The sequence below is a fragment of the Heptranchias perlo genome, chromosome 14 (assembly GCF_035084215.1).
Source record: "Heptranchias perlo isolate sHepPer1 chromosome 14, sHepPer1.hap1, whole genome shotgun sequence".
Classification (NCBI taxonomy): Eukaryota; Metazoa; Chordata; class Chondrichthyes; order Hexanchiformes; family Hexanchidae; genus Heptranchias; species Heptranchias perlo.
Genome location: NC_090338.1, coordinates 63,502,457 through 63,516,355, shown reverse-complemented (window position 1 = coordinate 63,516,355; position 13,899 = coordinate 63,502,457). Strand labels below are relative to the sequence as shown.

The 13,899-nt window shown below is 48.5% G+C and overlaps 1 protein-coding gene across 5 annotated transcripts in view; it reads right to left on the bottom strand.

Moving 5' to 3' along the window:
• Positions 1-13,899, bottom strand: part of LOC137332582 (janus kinase and microtubule-interacting protein 2-like) — a 344,895-nt gene that overhangs the window by 228,409 nt on the left and 102,587 nt on the right. For all 5 annotated transcript variants that reach the window (XR_010965701.1, XR_010965702.1, XR_010965703.1 and 2 more), the window contains exon 2: positions 4,945-4,991. The gene's annotated coding sequence lies outside the window, so the exon portion shown is untranslated. The remainder of the gene's footprint in view (positions 1-4,944; positions 4,992-13,899) is intronic.

Sequence of the window (13,899 nt, the reverse complement as noted above, 5' to 3'; positions counted from 1 at the left end):
GGACCTAATGGCCTTTTCTCATTCTACATTTTATGGGGTTTTTTTTGCAGTTTCCCTGTGTTGTTGTTTCTCCTTTGTAGGACCATCTTTGCCACTGGCACAAAAGATCATCTGCCAATGCACAGCAATAAATGACTATTGCCCCAATCATTTATCCCCCTACTGCTGATCAACACGTAGCACACACATGCAGTAATCTCACTTCATAACTGTGCAATGTAAAAATGGATCTGACCAAGTGGGAGGGCAATTCTATCCCATCAAACTATGGTTGAATTAACCTGCTTGTATAATGTGTTCAAAGTCAACAAGGTGTTATATACAAAATAAAGAAAAAGCAATTTCAAATGGTATCGGGCTAGAGAAGGGATGGGGCTTGTTTGCTGTTTGTCATTATTCATAATTCCTGCTATTGACTCAACATTGTCAAGCACCTCAATCAGCCTCTCCATATCTACCCAAGCCTTATGCTATTACTACAATGTCAATCTTTCTATCATCTGTCTAATACTGTCTCTTAATAACATTGGGTTAACTAGTTCCTCTGTTACCTACACAATGGGCTCGATTTTAGCAGGCCTGCGGGTTCCCAGCGGGTGGTCCTCCGGGAGCGTGGAAAACGCGGACGGCTAATTGCGTGCGCCCCCCGCGCGATCGCGGGATAATTGAACTGATTAAGCCCTGCTTCCGGGTTCTCCGCTCCCCAGCTGCGTGCCGGCGGGCTGCGCATGCGCAGTACCATCGACGCGATGTAGGAGCTCCACTTAAAGGGGCAGTCTCCCAAAGCCCCTCCTGCTGCAATCAGTAGGCAAGACGTGATGGCTCAACCCAGGGGAAAGGCTGCGCCACGTTTTTCGGACCTCGCGCTGCAGCTGATGCTGGAGGGCGTGAGGAGGAGGAGGGACACGCTGTTCCCTGCGGACGGACGCAAGTGTCCTGCCGCCGCCACCAGGAAGGCATGGGCAGAGGTGGCGGCGGAGGTCAGCAGCAGGGCCAACACCCCCAGGACATGGGAGCAGTGCCGCAAGCGGTTCAATGACCTCACTAGGTCCAGCAAGGTGAGTACACCAACGCACCCTCCCACAACCCGTCCCCACCATCACGCCAAACAGATCACAACCCCTCCTGCAGAGCCACCACAGCGCTCCCACAGCAATCCTCACAGCCACTCACTCACCATCCTCACCGTGCCCGCAAGTACCCACCGTCCCTGTCCCCACCCGAACACTACCACACACCCCAATCCCCATGCAACGGGATGGGCATGTGGCACACGCATCCTCCCATCCATCTGCCCCATGCTCAACCCACCCACACTGATGCTCGATGCGTCTCACTATGCAATATGCACCCACTCACGCATCTGTGTTTTGCCTTGACAGGAGAAGAGAAGCAAGAACAACAGGCAAAGGGCACGCACCGGAGGTGGCCCGCCGCACGTGGTCGACCTGACAGACACAGAGGTGGAGGCGCTCGACCTCGCCCGCACGCCACATTGCCTGTCTGTCGCAGATGGCGAGTCTGTCGCTGCAGAAACGGCCGGTAAGGGAAAGCTGACACTCAACACCCATGATCGCGAGTGACCGTATCATCACCTGCCATCAGGCGCACTGTAACGTTGGTGCACATGCCTCATAGTGCCCTCTGTTCTCTTGCAGGGCCATCTGCGAGCGCTGTGATTGAGGAGGGCGATTCCTCAGAGGACATGGCGGTCTCTGAGGGTGCATCGTCACATCTGAGCCAACCATCCACCAGCGCAGAGACATGCACCTCGGTGGGTCCCCCTCGCCAACTAGTTGGGGTAGCACTTGGTGATTCACCGCGCACGAGTGAGCATGAGCAGACCCTGGTGGCAGGGGCAGCCGCGGAGGGTCCGCGTCGGTGGGAGCACTCATCTCCAGGCTCTGCTCAGCTGGACCCAGATGCTGAACCCAGGGGGCCACCAGTGAAAAGGAGAGCCGTCGAGGGGCACCAGCTAATTGCCGAGGTACTGGGAGAGGTGCCGCGCGCATTGTCCACAATTGCGCAGGCGATGGAGGAGTCCAACTCCTGCATGCGGGCATTGGTGGCGCAGGCACAGGAGGGTACCGACGACATAGTGTCGCGGGTAGGTGCGGGAGCGTCTGCAGTGGAGGACAGGCTGGCCTCCCTCGAGCATCACGCACAGCTCCACATCGAGTCCGTGCAGGCCCTGACAACGGCTGTACGGATTCAGGGTGAGCAACATTCCGTCGCCATAAACAGGCTGACGGATACACTAGGGGTGGCCTTGCAAGGCCTCACACATGCCATCCAAACTGCCGTCCAGCAGGGTGGAAGGGGTGATGTGGGCCGAGGCCACGAGAGGGGTGATGGTGACCAGGGACATGGAAGTGGGGACGCTTCTCAAGGCGCCCCCACGTCCCACCCGTTGCCCCCCTCTCAACCAGTACCCGCAATGGTGCCTCCTCTCCAGGTGGCTGAGTCTGCCCCTGCACAGGTGCAGGAGGAGCAGTCTGTGGAGGTGCCCTCACGGGCACCGAAACCCAGGGGCCGTCCGCCCAAAGCATCTACCCGGTCAGGGCAAGAACAGGAGCAACCTGCCACTACCTCTGCTGGAGCCACAGGGGTAGCACCACGTAGGGGTTCCAGCAAAAGAAATCCAAAGGCGTTATAAGCACAAAGGGAATGCACCAGGGTGTCAGTTAATTTGTACATGTTTTGTTTATAGTATTTCACATTGTACATATTAAACACTATCGTTCTCACCACTCCTGCCACCTCTCGTCCATTCTTCCGCGGCCTGTGCAATAGGTGCGTTCCGTGCAGCCCCTCATGACGGCGAACACCTGCTGCCGCCCATTGGGCACACTGCTGTGGGTGTGTGGGTACTGGCAACACTCTTCAGTGGAGGGGGCTGGTATGGCCCCTCGCATGTGCAGGTGAGGAGATGCGAGCGCCTCGCACTGTCTGACACTAGGAGAACCGTTGACGTATGAGTGCCTCCCTGGCCCGGCGAGCATCCCGGTGAGTCGTGGTTCGGCGCATGGGTCGTCCACCATCCTCTGGCGCGTCCTCCTCCTCCTCCTCCACCTCCTCCTCCTCGTCCTCATCGCCGTCCTCAATGTGGGTGGCGGGTGTGGATGGGGCCTCCTCCAGCGGCACCCCTCTCTGTTGGGCCATGTTGTGCAGGGCACAGCAGACAACTATGATTCGTGCCACTCTGAATGGTGTGTATTGGAGCGCTCCCCCAGAACGATCAAGGCACCTGAAGCGCATCTTGAGCAGCCCTATGGTATGCTCAATTGTAGACCTGGTAGCAGTGTAGCTGTCATTGTACCGACGCTCCGGCTCGGTGATGGGGTTCCTCAGAGGCGTCATGAGCCACGTGTGTAGGGGATACCCCTTGTCGCCGAAGAGCCAGCCGTTGCCGGCGTTGGGTGCGTGGAGGATGGGCGGGACGGTGGACTCCCTGAGGACAAAGGCATCGTGGCAGCTGCCGGGGTATCTGGCGCACACGTGTAGGAATCTCTGGCGGTGGTCACAGATGAGCTGGGCGTTCATGGAGTGATACCCCTTCCTGTTGATGAACAGCCCTGGCTCATGTGGAGGTGCCCGTATTGCGATGTGGGTGCAGTCGATTACACCCTGTACCCGTGGGAAGCCAGCCATGGCATGGAATCCAACCGCCCTCTCCATCTGGCTGCGCTCGTCCATGGCGAAGTTGATGTAGTGCGAGGCCCTGCGGAACAACCCATCGGTGACCTGCCTTATGCACTTGTGTGCAGACGACTGACAGACCCCAGTGATGTCCCCGGTGGCACCCTGGAAGGATCCGGATGCGAAGAAGTTGAGGGCAGTGGTGACTTTGACGGCGACAGGTAAGAAGATGCTGCTTGGTCCATCAGGGAGCAGCTCGTCGTTAAGGAGGTTGCAGATGTCGGCGACTACATGTCGATTGACTCTGAGCCGACGTATGCACTGCTCCTCGGAGAGGTCCATGAAGCTGAGCCTCGGTCTGTACACCCTGTGCGGAGGGTAGTGCCTCCTGCAACGCATCTCTCTCTGTGGTTGCCCTCCCTCCTGCTGTGCAGGTGGGTGTGCCACAGCACCGTGTTGGGGGGCTCCACGTCTCCGAGGCGGACGGCGTGGACTGCGAGGCTGCTGGGGCTGGTCATGCTGTTCGTCCTCCGAGGATGTCAACGCACCACCCATCTGGCAGGTGTTGGTCTGAAGGGTTGTGCACGGTAGGTAGGTGGTTCCTCGCACTGGGGCTGCGGTTTCACGTCGGTCTGTCCTCTGGCTTGGCGGGGGTTGGTGGAGGGCAGGGGTTGCCCTATGTGACGCGGTGGCCTCCTGCGTGGGTGAGGGCTCTCCCACCCGCTGTGGAGTGCACCTTGGCAGCTGCCACAGGCTGCTGGCTGCAACACGACCGGTTGAAGGGAGACTGTTTCCCCCAGTGTGTGGAACACTCTGCCTTGAAGGTAAAATCCCACACTTCCTGTTTTGACAGCTGATTCAGCTCATGTAATGACCTCAACAAGCAAGGTAAGTACACTCAAGTGGAACCCCGCTGGCTTTAAGTGCCTGCGGGATTCCCACCAGCGGGGTCTGCGCACGCAGCCCCGCACGTCAGCGCAGCACCCGGAAGTGGTCGGGATCTCGGCGCGATCCGCTCCCGCACGTGGAAATTGACATTTTGGAGCCCGCCCCGCCGATAACGCACAGGAAACCCGACGCTAAAATCGAGCCAAATGTGTCCACTCATACCACAGTGTCAATCCACCCCTCCATTACCCACTCATTGACTGTTTCCCATTGCTACTTAGGTCAGCTAATGGGTTATACATTATTAATCTCATTTAGAGACAGCAGAGATACACAAACAGGAACATTTTATTAAGAGTTGTACTAATTGATCCTGTCTTTAACAATTTTTATATGATTTTCATCTGTTAGTCATACCTTCATCCATCCATATCCATCCATTTATTCAATGAAGCAGCCATCATCTGTGAAATGAATGAAGAAAAATAAAGGTTACAGTTGAATGTGAAATACGGTTGAACAATCTGATCTGTTCATCTATTTTGAGAATGGTAATGTACCACTTATCCCAAGAGTCAATGCTCCATATTACAAGAACAGACGCATTTCTTTTTTTAATATTTTCCTTCTCCACCAATTGTCTGCCTTTGTCCTTCCACTGAAAGCAATCATTTACACAAGGATATGGTTTCCTAGGTGTCGAACCTGCTTCAGTTGAGTGGCCGTTCTTCAGTTGTCAACAATGAGTGTTGGCAGGTTGTCTGCCTGCTGGGAGGGGGAGGGGCATTGTAGCAATTCCTCGCCCTGTCTGTATCAGACATGTAATAGTCAGGCCTCACTTTGAGTACGCTCTTGGTTCTGGTTACCACACTGCAATAAGATCTTACGTGCATTACAGAGGCTGCAGTGAAAAGCGATAAGAATAATCCCCAATGTAATTCGTATTCAGTTTGAGGGAGAGAAGAGTAGGTCTAAGGCTAGTGTTTTAAACTTTAATAAGGGCAATTATGAGGGCATGAAGACAGAGCTGGCTAAAGTGAACTGGGAAATTAGGTTAAGGGATAGGTCAGAGGAGATGCAGTGGCAGACATTTAATGAGATATTTCATAACACTCAGCAAAGATACATTCCAGTGAGAAAGAAAGACTCTAGGGGAAGGACGTACCGTCCGTGGCGAACTAAGGAAGTTAAAGATAGTATCAAATTGAAAGAAAAAGCATACAATTCCACAAAAATTAGTGACAAGTCAGAAGACAAATATAAAAAAATGCAAGGAATGACTAGAAGAATAATAAGGAGGGAGAAATTAGAGTACGAGAGAAAGCTAGCTGGAAATATAAAAACAGATAGTAAGAGTTTCTACAGGTATTTAAAAAGGAAAAGAGTAAGTAAAGTGAGCGTTGGTCCTCTAGAGAGTGCGTCTGGGGAATTAATAATGGAGAACAAGGAAATGGCAGGTGAATTAAACAAATATTTTGTGTCCGTCTTCACTGTAGAGGATATAAATAACATGCCAGAAATAATTGTGAATCAAGAGGTGAAAGGGAGGTAGGAACTTAAAAAATTTACAATCACCAGGGAAAGGGTTCTGAAAAAATTAATAGAATTAAAAGCTGACAAGTCCCCAGGTCCTGACAGACTTCATCCTAGGGTCTTAAAAGAAGTGGCTGCAGAAATAGTAGATGCATTGGTATTAATTTTCCAAAATTCCCTAGATTCTGGAAGGGACCCATCAGATTGGAAAATAGCGAATGTAACTCCTCTATTCAAGAAATGATGGAGACAGAAAGCAGGAAACTACAGGCCAGTTAGCTTAACATCTGTCATAGGGAAAATGCTAGAATCTATTATTAAGAAGGTTATAGCAGGGCACTTTGAGAATCTCAATGCAATTAGGCAGAATCAACATGGCTTTATGAAAGGGAAATCGTGTTTGACTAATTTATTAGAGTTCTTTGAGGAAGTAACAAGCAACGTGGATAAAGGGGATCCTGTGGATGTGGTGTACTTGGATTTCCAGAAGGCTTTTGACAAGGTGCCACATCAAAGGCTGCTACACAGGGCATTGCTGCAGGAGTTCCTCAGGGCAGTGTCCTAGGCCCAACCATCTTCAGCTGCTTCATCAATGACCTTCCCTCCATCATAAGGTCAGAAATGGGGATGTTCGCTGATGACTGCACAGTGTTCAGTTCCATTCGCAACCCCTCAGATAATGAAGCAGTCCGAGCCCGCATGCAGCAAGACCTGGACAACATCCAGGCTTGGGCTCATAAGCGGCAAGTAACATTCGCGCCAGATAAGTGCCAGGCAATGACCATCTCCAACAAGAGAGAGTCCAACCACCTCCCCTTGACATTCAACGGCATTACCATCGCCGAATCCCCCACCATCAACATCCTGGGGGTCACCATTGACCAGAAACTGAACTGGACCAGCCATATAAATACTGTGGCTACGAGAGCAGGTCAGAGGCTGGGTATTCTGCGGCGAGTGACTCACCTCCTGACTCCCCAAAGCCTTTCCACCATCTACAAGGCACAAGTCAGGAGTGTGATGGAATACTCTCCACTTGCCTGGATGAGTGCAGCTCCAACAACACTCAAGAAGCTCGACACCATGCAAGATAAAGCAGCCCGCTTGATTGGCACCCTAAACATTCACTCCCTTCACCATCACAGGATGCACTGCAGCAACTCGCCAAGGCTTCTTCGACAGCACCTCCCAAACCCGCGACCTCTACCACCTAGAAGGACAAGAGCAGCAGGCGCATGGGAACAACACCACCTGCATGTTCCCCTCCAAGTCGCACACCATCCCGACTTGGAAATATATCGCCGTTCCTTCATTGTCGCTGGGTCAAAATCCTGGAACTCCCTTCCTAACAGCACTGTGGGAGAACCGTCACCACACGGACTGCAGCGGTTCAAGAAGGCGGCTCACCACCACCTTCTCGAGGGCAATTAGGGATGGGCAATAAATGCTGGCCTCGCCAGCGACGCCCACATCCCGTGAACGAATAAAAAAAAACACAAAATAAGAGTTCATGGTGTAGGGGGTAACATATTAGCTGGATAAGGGATTGGTTAGATAACAGGAAACAAAGGGTAGGCATAAATGGGTCATTTTCAGGTTGGCAAGATGTAATGAGTGGAGTACAACAGGAATCATTACTGGGGCCTCAACTATTTACAATCTATATCAATGACTTGGATGAAGGGACCGAACGTATGGTTGTTAAATTGTGAAGAGGACATAAGAAGTCTGCGGGGGTTGTAGGTCGGTTAAGTGAGTGAGCAATAATTTGGCAGATTGAGTATAATGTGGGAAAATGTGAACTTGTTCACTTTGGCAGGAGGAATAGAAAAGCAGTATATTATTTAAATGGAGAGAGATTGCAGAACTCTGAGGTACAAAGGGATCTGGGTGTCCTAGTGACGATCCGGATTCTTTCCCCTCAGTCTGGTTCAGTAATAACTGAAGTCGAATACATTTTAAAGTTCAGCACAACTTTAATAGCAGGGTTCTTAGTCTGCAGCATTGATTTGGACTCCTGATAGAGTCCCTCTATGCTGGCAGAGCAAGAACAAAAACATACAGAAATCCACACGTTTTTATACAATCAATAGGGGTTGGAGCATACTTAACGAGGGTCAACACCAATCATAAGCCGGGCATAGGTTGCCATGCGAGGTTACATTATTTCCGACCAATCATAAATAATCATGTGCTGACCATGCTGCTGTTAGACATCAAAGGGTATAACTTCCTCACTTTCCAACTTGGAATGTTCTTCCCTGTTCCTTCTGTTCCTTATCTCCCAACCTGGAATGTCTTTCAACTTTGGCTAAGCTCGTTACCCATATTGATCTGCCATAAACATGGAGACATTCAGACCAGTCCTTGACTCACATCAAAGACCTATCATTGATAAGACAATGCAGGCCTGCTGACTAAGCAAACATATGGCCCAGCAGGAGGGCCAGGCCACCTGTACCAATCTCAGTTACTAACTAATTAACCCTTTCTAACCATTTTGCATTCTGCTTCTTTGCCACGTAGGCATCTTAATATTTTACCGAAAACTGACCACGTAGGGATTCTCACTAGTACATGAATCACAACAAGTTAGTATGCAAAAACAGCAAGTGATTAGGAAGGCAAATGGAATGTTGTCATTTATTGCAAAGGGAATGGAATATAAAAGTAGAGATATTTTGCTACAGTTGGAGTTTAGAAGAATGAGAGGTGATCTTATTGAAACATATATGATCCTGAGGGGACTTGAAGAGGTAGACGCTGAAGGGATGTTTCCCCTTGCAGGAGAGACTAGTACTAGGGGCCACAGTTTAAAAATAAGGGGTCTCCCATTTAAGACGGAGATGAGGAGGAGAATTTTTTTCTCTCAGAGGGTCGTGAGTCTGTGGAACTTCCTTCCCCAGAGAGCGGTGGAGGCAGGGTCATTGAATATTTTTAAGGCTGAGTTAGATAGATTCCTGATTGACAAGGGAGTCAAAGGTTATAGTAAGTAGATGGGAGAGTAGGGTTGAAGTCACAATTAGATCAGCCACGATCTTATCAAATGGCAGAGTAGGCTCGAGGGGCCGAATGGCCTACTCCTGCTCTTTATTCGTATGTTCGTATGTCAAGGGAATGAGCTATGAGGAAAGTTAGAGAAACTCAAGCTTTGAAGTAAAGGTGTGTGTTTTGGAGGGGTGGGGGGGAACCTCATCAAGGTCTAAAATACTAAAACAGTGAAGAAGAGGTAATCCCAGAACATGATTTTTAAAAAATTTATTCTTGGAATGTGGGTGATCGCCAGACTGGGGGTGTTAAGGTATGTGAAGGCTGAGATGTGATTGGCTAAACAACCTTGTCTCATCCTTGACTTTTTTTCTGAGATATATAAATATCTGACATAAACACACATCCAGAAAATATTCAACAGATGAGTGATCAGGGCACGTATCTAAGCCGACTTTTTCTCTCTTGCCCGGGGACAAAAAGTCAAATATATGTCACTGCCATCCCATCCGAGATCGGCTAACTCAGCACAGAGCAGGAATTGAGCTTGATCTTGTGTTTGGTCAATGCGTTTACTCACCCAGGTGTCAGGGAATCTCAAAATTGACACATTTCAAATACATTTATTTGTTCAAGCACAATACAATTTTCACCAAGACATCACTTAATTGCACTGTTCTGTAAAGTGACCCCACAAGCTATTGAAGATCATCTATTGGAAACAAGTGAGATGATTTGGGGGAATGGGACTAACTGGATTGCTCTTGTAAAGAGCTGGCACGGGCTCGATGGGCCAAATGGCCTCCTGTGCTGTAACCATTCTATGATTCTATGATCTAGCAACAGGGCACATCTGACCGTATTGGCATAGGTGTGTGTTGCGCAACCTTTGTAGAAATTTCTCAAGCGTTATTAGTTTACAAGGTTTGACATAACTCACTGAAACTTCATCATCTCCTGTTATGCGGTCAACAATTTAAGAAATATTCCCGTATTCAGTAGTCAACCAGTGAGAGGTGAAGCTCATATTACTCAGATACGGACAGTATTCTTAACACTCAGTGTAGTACAGACATTAATCTTATTATAAAATTATCAGAGAGAAAATTATACTACCTCAGTTGAAAATTTTAGACCCTTTTTGTAGATTTTAGATTTTTTTGTATTCCTCATTCACAGATGATTGACAAAGCAGTGACTAAAAAAGGCAGCTTCACATGTCACAACAAAGCCATGATAATTTTAAAGAGGGGTTCACACACAAACACTAACTGGTCTGTTCTGTCCACAGAAGCTGCCTGGCCTGCTGAGTGTTTCCAACATTTTATGTTTCTCTTTCAGAATTCCAGCATGTGCAGTTTTTTGCTTTTTGTTTAAAGTCACAGTCCCAAATGTTTTGTTGCCAACTATCGCATGATATCAATCCTTCGCCAGCACAAAATAATTCAACATTAGATCAGTCCCGTATTCAAACCAAAGAAATGAACAGCGCTAGTAAAACAACATCTGATACATTATAGGTAATTGGATTCCTGGGTTGAGTATTGTAAGATGCATCTGGTGAACAAGCTAGCTGTCCAAAAAAATATTTTGTCAGCAGTTAAAATGTTCCATGTAACCCACCACATACACGACCATTGCCGTTTTTTCGGCAGTGTGTTTTGTGGTGTTCGAGTGTCCAGCCATAGAGAGGTGGGACACTTTATTAACATGATTAAATCAGGCTTCCACAGTGCAATTGGAAGCCTGATTTAAATTTAACAGTTGCCATGTTGATTTCCCACGGCTCGGAAAAGGGAGCTGCCTGCTCAAGAAGGTAAGTGGCTTTTACAGCACTCCTCGTGGGCCAGGATGAGCTGCAGTGCTCCCCCTGGCCCCTCAAGGAAGCCTTCAGCCTCCCTACTGCCGATCACGGCCTCTCTCTCTCCCTCCCTCCCTTCCATGATGGTCTCTCTCTTCCCCCCTCCCAAGTCCCGATTTCTCGCTCCTTCCCCCCTCCCGATTGCCGGGGACCCTCCCCAAGGGTCCCCGACTGCGGCCTCCTGCCACTGGCTTTCACGTCCGGCAGCCGGCCAGGCTGTCAATTTGACTGGCTGCCAGGGGGGAAAACCGAAGAAAAAAAAGTTATAATGAGGTCCTGCCATTAAATTCGGCAGGACCTCCACATCCCCGGCCTCACTGGATTTTCATTGCACCACTGCACTCCCCCCTCACCCTCCCCGTAAATATCGGGGCCTATGATTATAGGATTAAAAATGGCACCATACCTGTTGCTGAGAATGTGAGCAAAACAGATTTAATCATGGAGAAAGCAGAGCCCCACTGAACTCAGTGGAGTTCCTCTGCTACAATAACTGGTCATAATTGTGCCTGGATATCCAGCTGAAATTATTCAACAGAGACAAGAACCGTTGTAAAGTTCAAAGTTCAACATGTATTTCAAAGCACTTACACTGCATGATCTAAATACACACCCAATAACCTGACAGCTCTGTGCTTGTACAACAGCCAATCTCCTTGGCTTCCAATGTGATTTCCCTCTACAAAGCAAGTCAGTGTCACAGTTTAATCAATATTCACAGTATAAATCATCCTGGAGTTGCTCTCACCAGTGGCGTTGAGATGGCAATAAACCTATGAATTCTAGGCGCAATGATTGATTAAAGAAATACCTCATTTCACAGTGGATAAACTGACTTTATGAAAAACTGACAGAACCCCACAGAATAATAATTTACAGAATTTACACAAATGCTTTCGCGTCAACTTATATTTTGATTGGAGGTTTCTCCATGTAAAGAAACAGTGTATACTAAGCATAACCTTGTTATCTTTCTTGTCAGAGGCAAATGGATGTTTGTTTTCAAATCAATATTGTGAGAAAACATTCAAAATGAATCAACAGGCGAGATGTTCTTCATAAAGTAGGAGGCACAGGCTACAGCAATGGTAATGTCCCCATGCAATTACCTCTACATTTCTCCCCATACCTTCCGCTCTTCCAACTGTGGTCATATTCTCCTCCCTCTGCTCTACCCTTAGTGGCAGAGCCTTCAGCCGTCTTGCCCCCACACTCTGGAAATCCTTCCTTAAACCTTTAGTTTTGTTAAATCTCTCACCACCTTTAAAAACCTCCTGAAAAACTACTTCTTTAACTGAGGTTTCGGCCAGCACACCTAACGCCCTTCCTACTCCTGCTCTGGTCTGACCACAAATTGTGAAACATCCTGTGACGTTTTGCTGTGTTAAAAGGTGCTATATAAATATGAATTGTTACTGTTGTGCTGCACATTAGTACCTAAAACACACGGTGCAACTGAGCTGCTACAGTTTTGTTTCTGCAACATTGTGCACATTTTAGCTCATAAAACCTGCTCCCACCGCAAACCAATCTGCCCTGTCCATACATTTAACCCCCTGAAGAAAGTCCTCCATAAATACTTCCTGATCCCCACAGTAACCCCAGCCGGCTTCGCTGTTACAGATGACTCCAACCCTCAGTTGCACATTGTTGCAAGGTACGAGTGCTTCCTGTTACCTTGGCTGCCCGGGAGAAGCCAGTGAACTTCTTCTGACATTTAGTATCTGTTTGCTGGAGGTAGCACTCACCCCCAAGGCCTTCATAGAATCATAGAATCACCCAGAACACAAGGAGGCCATTCAGCCCATCGTGCCTTTGCCGGCTGTTTGGAAGAGCTATCCAATTAGTTCCATTCCCCCGCTCTTTCCCCATAGCTCTGTAATTTTTTCCTTTTCAAGCATTTATCCAATTCCCTTTTAAAACTGCTTCCACCACCCTTTCAAGCAGTGCATTCCTGATCATAACAACTCGCTGCTTAAAAAAATTTCTCCTCATCTCCCCTCTGGTTCTTTTGCCAGTTACCTTAAATCTGTGTCCTCTGGTTACTGACCCTTCTGCCAGTGGAAACAGTTTCTCCCTATCTACTCTATCAAAACCTTTCATGATTTTTAACACCTCGATCAAATCTCCTCTTAACCTTCTCTGCTCTAAGGAGAACAACCCCAGCTTATCTAGTCTCCCCACATAACTGAAGTCCCCCATCCCCGGTACCATTCTAATCAATCTCTTCTGCACCCTCTCTAAAGCCTTGACATCCTTCCTAATGTACGTTGCCCAGAATTGACCAAAATACTCCAGCTGAGGCCTAACCAGTGATTTGTAAAGGTTTAGCACCAGCCTCGGGTGTTGCAGTGAACCACATTGTTACCGACATAAGATGGCTACCTTGAATCTTGCAGCTGCTGTCGGAGTACAAGGTTTTCCTCTCCCCACACCCCCACCACCCCAACCCCGAGGCAGACTGCCTACGGAGTCTGGAGTCTGTGGTGAATATGTGATGAAGGTGCACTGAGGAAAACCGGGCTGGTTCTCAACAGAGTTACACCGATGGGCAAATGTGCAGTTCCGACGGGAAACTCACGCCATGGAAAAATCTAGTCCCATGATTCTCATGCCTGTTTGATCATGTGATCCTCTCCACATGTGCGAGCAAAAAATTGAAAAGGGATCAGATTCTGTGCTCCATTGAGGGGATAGCCCATTGCTGGTCATTCTCTGGGGTCATATAGGAAGAATAATCACTTGGCCAAGATGCTGGAGGGCTGCCAGCAAAAGCCTAGTACTCAGGAAGGGATCGGAGAAAATTGGAACAAAATATGAGTTTCACTACAAGGATCATCCAATCCTGTTTGACTCGTGCTCACTTCTGTCTAGGTTAACCTTTTTATTCAGACTATCCTGAAGTAAAATATTTGTTTATCTGGAATGGTTTTACAAGGGAAGCCCACTGCAAGAACACATTGTGTTTATTTAATGAACTATAATGGATT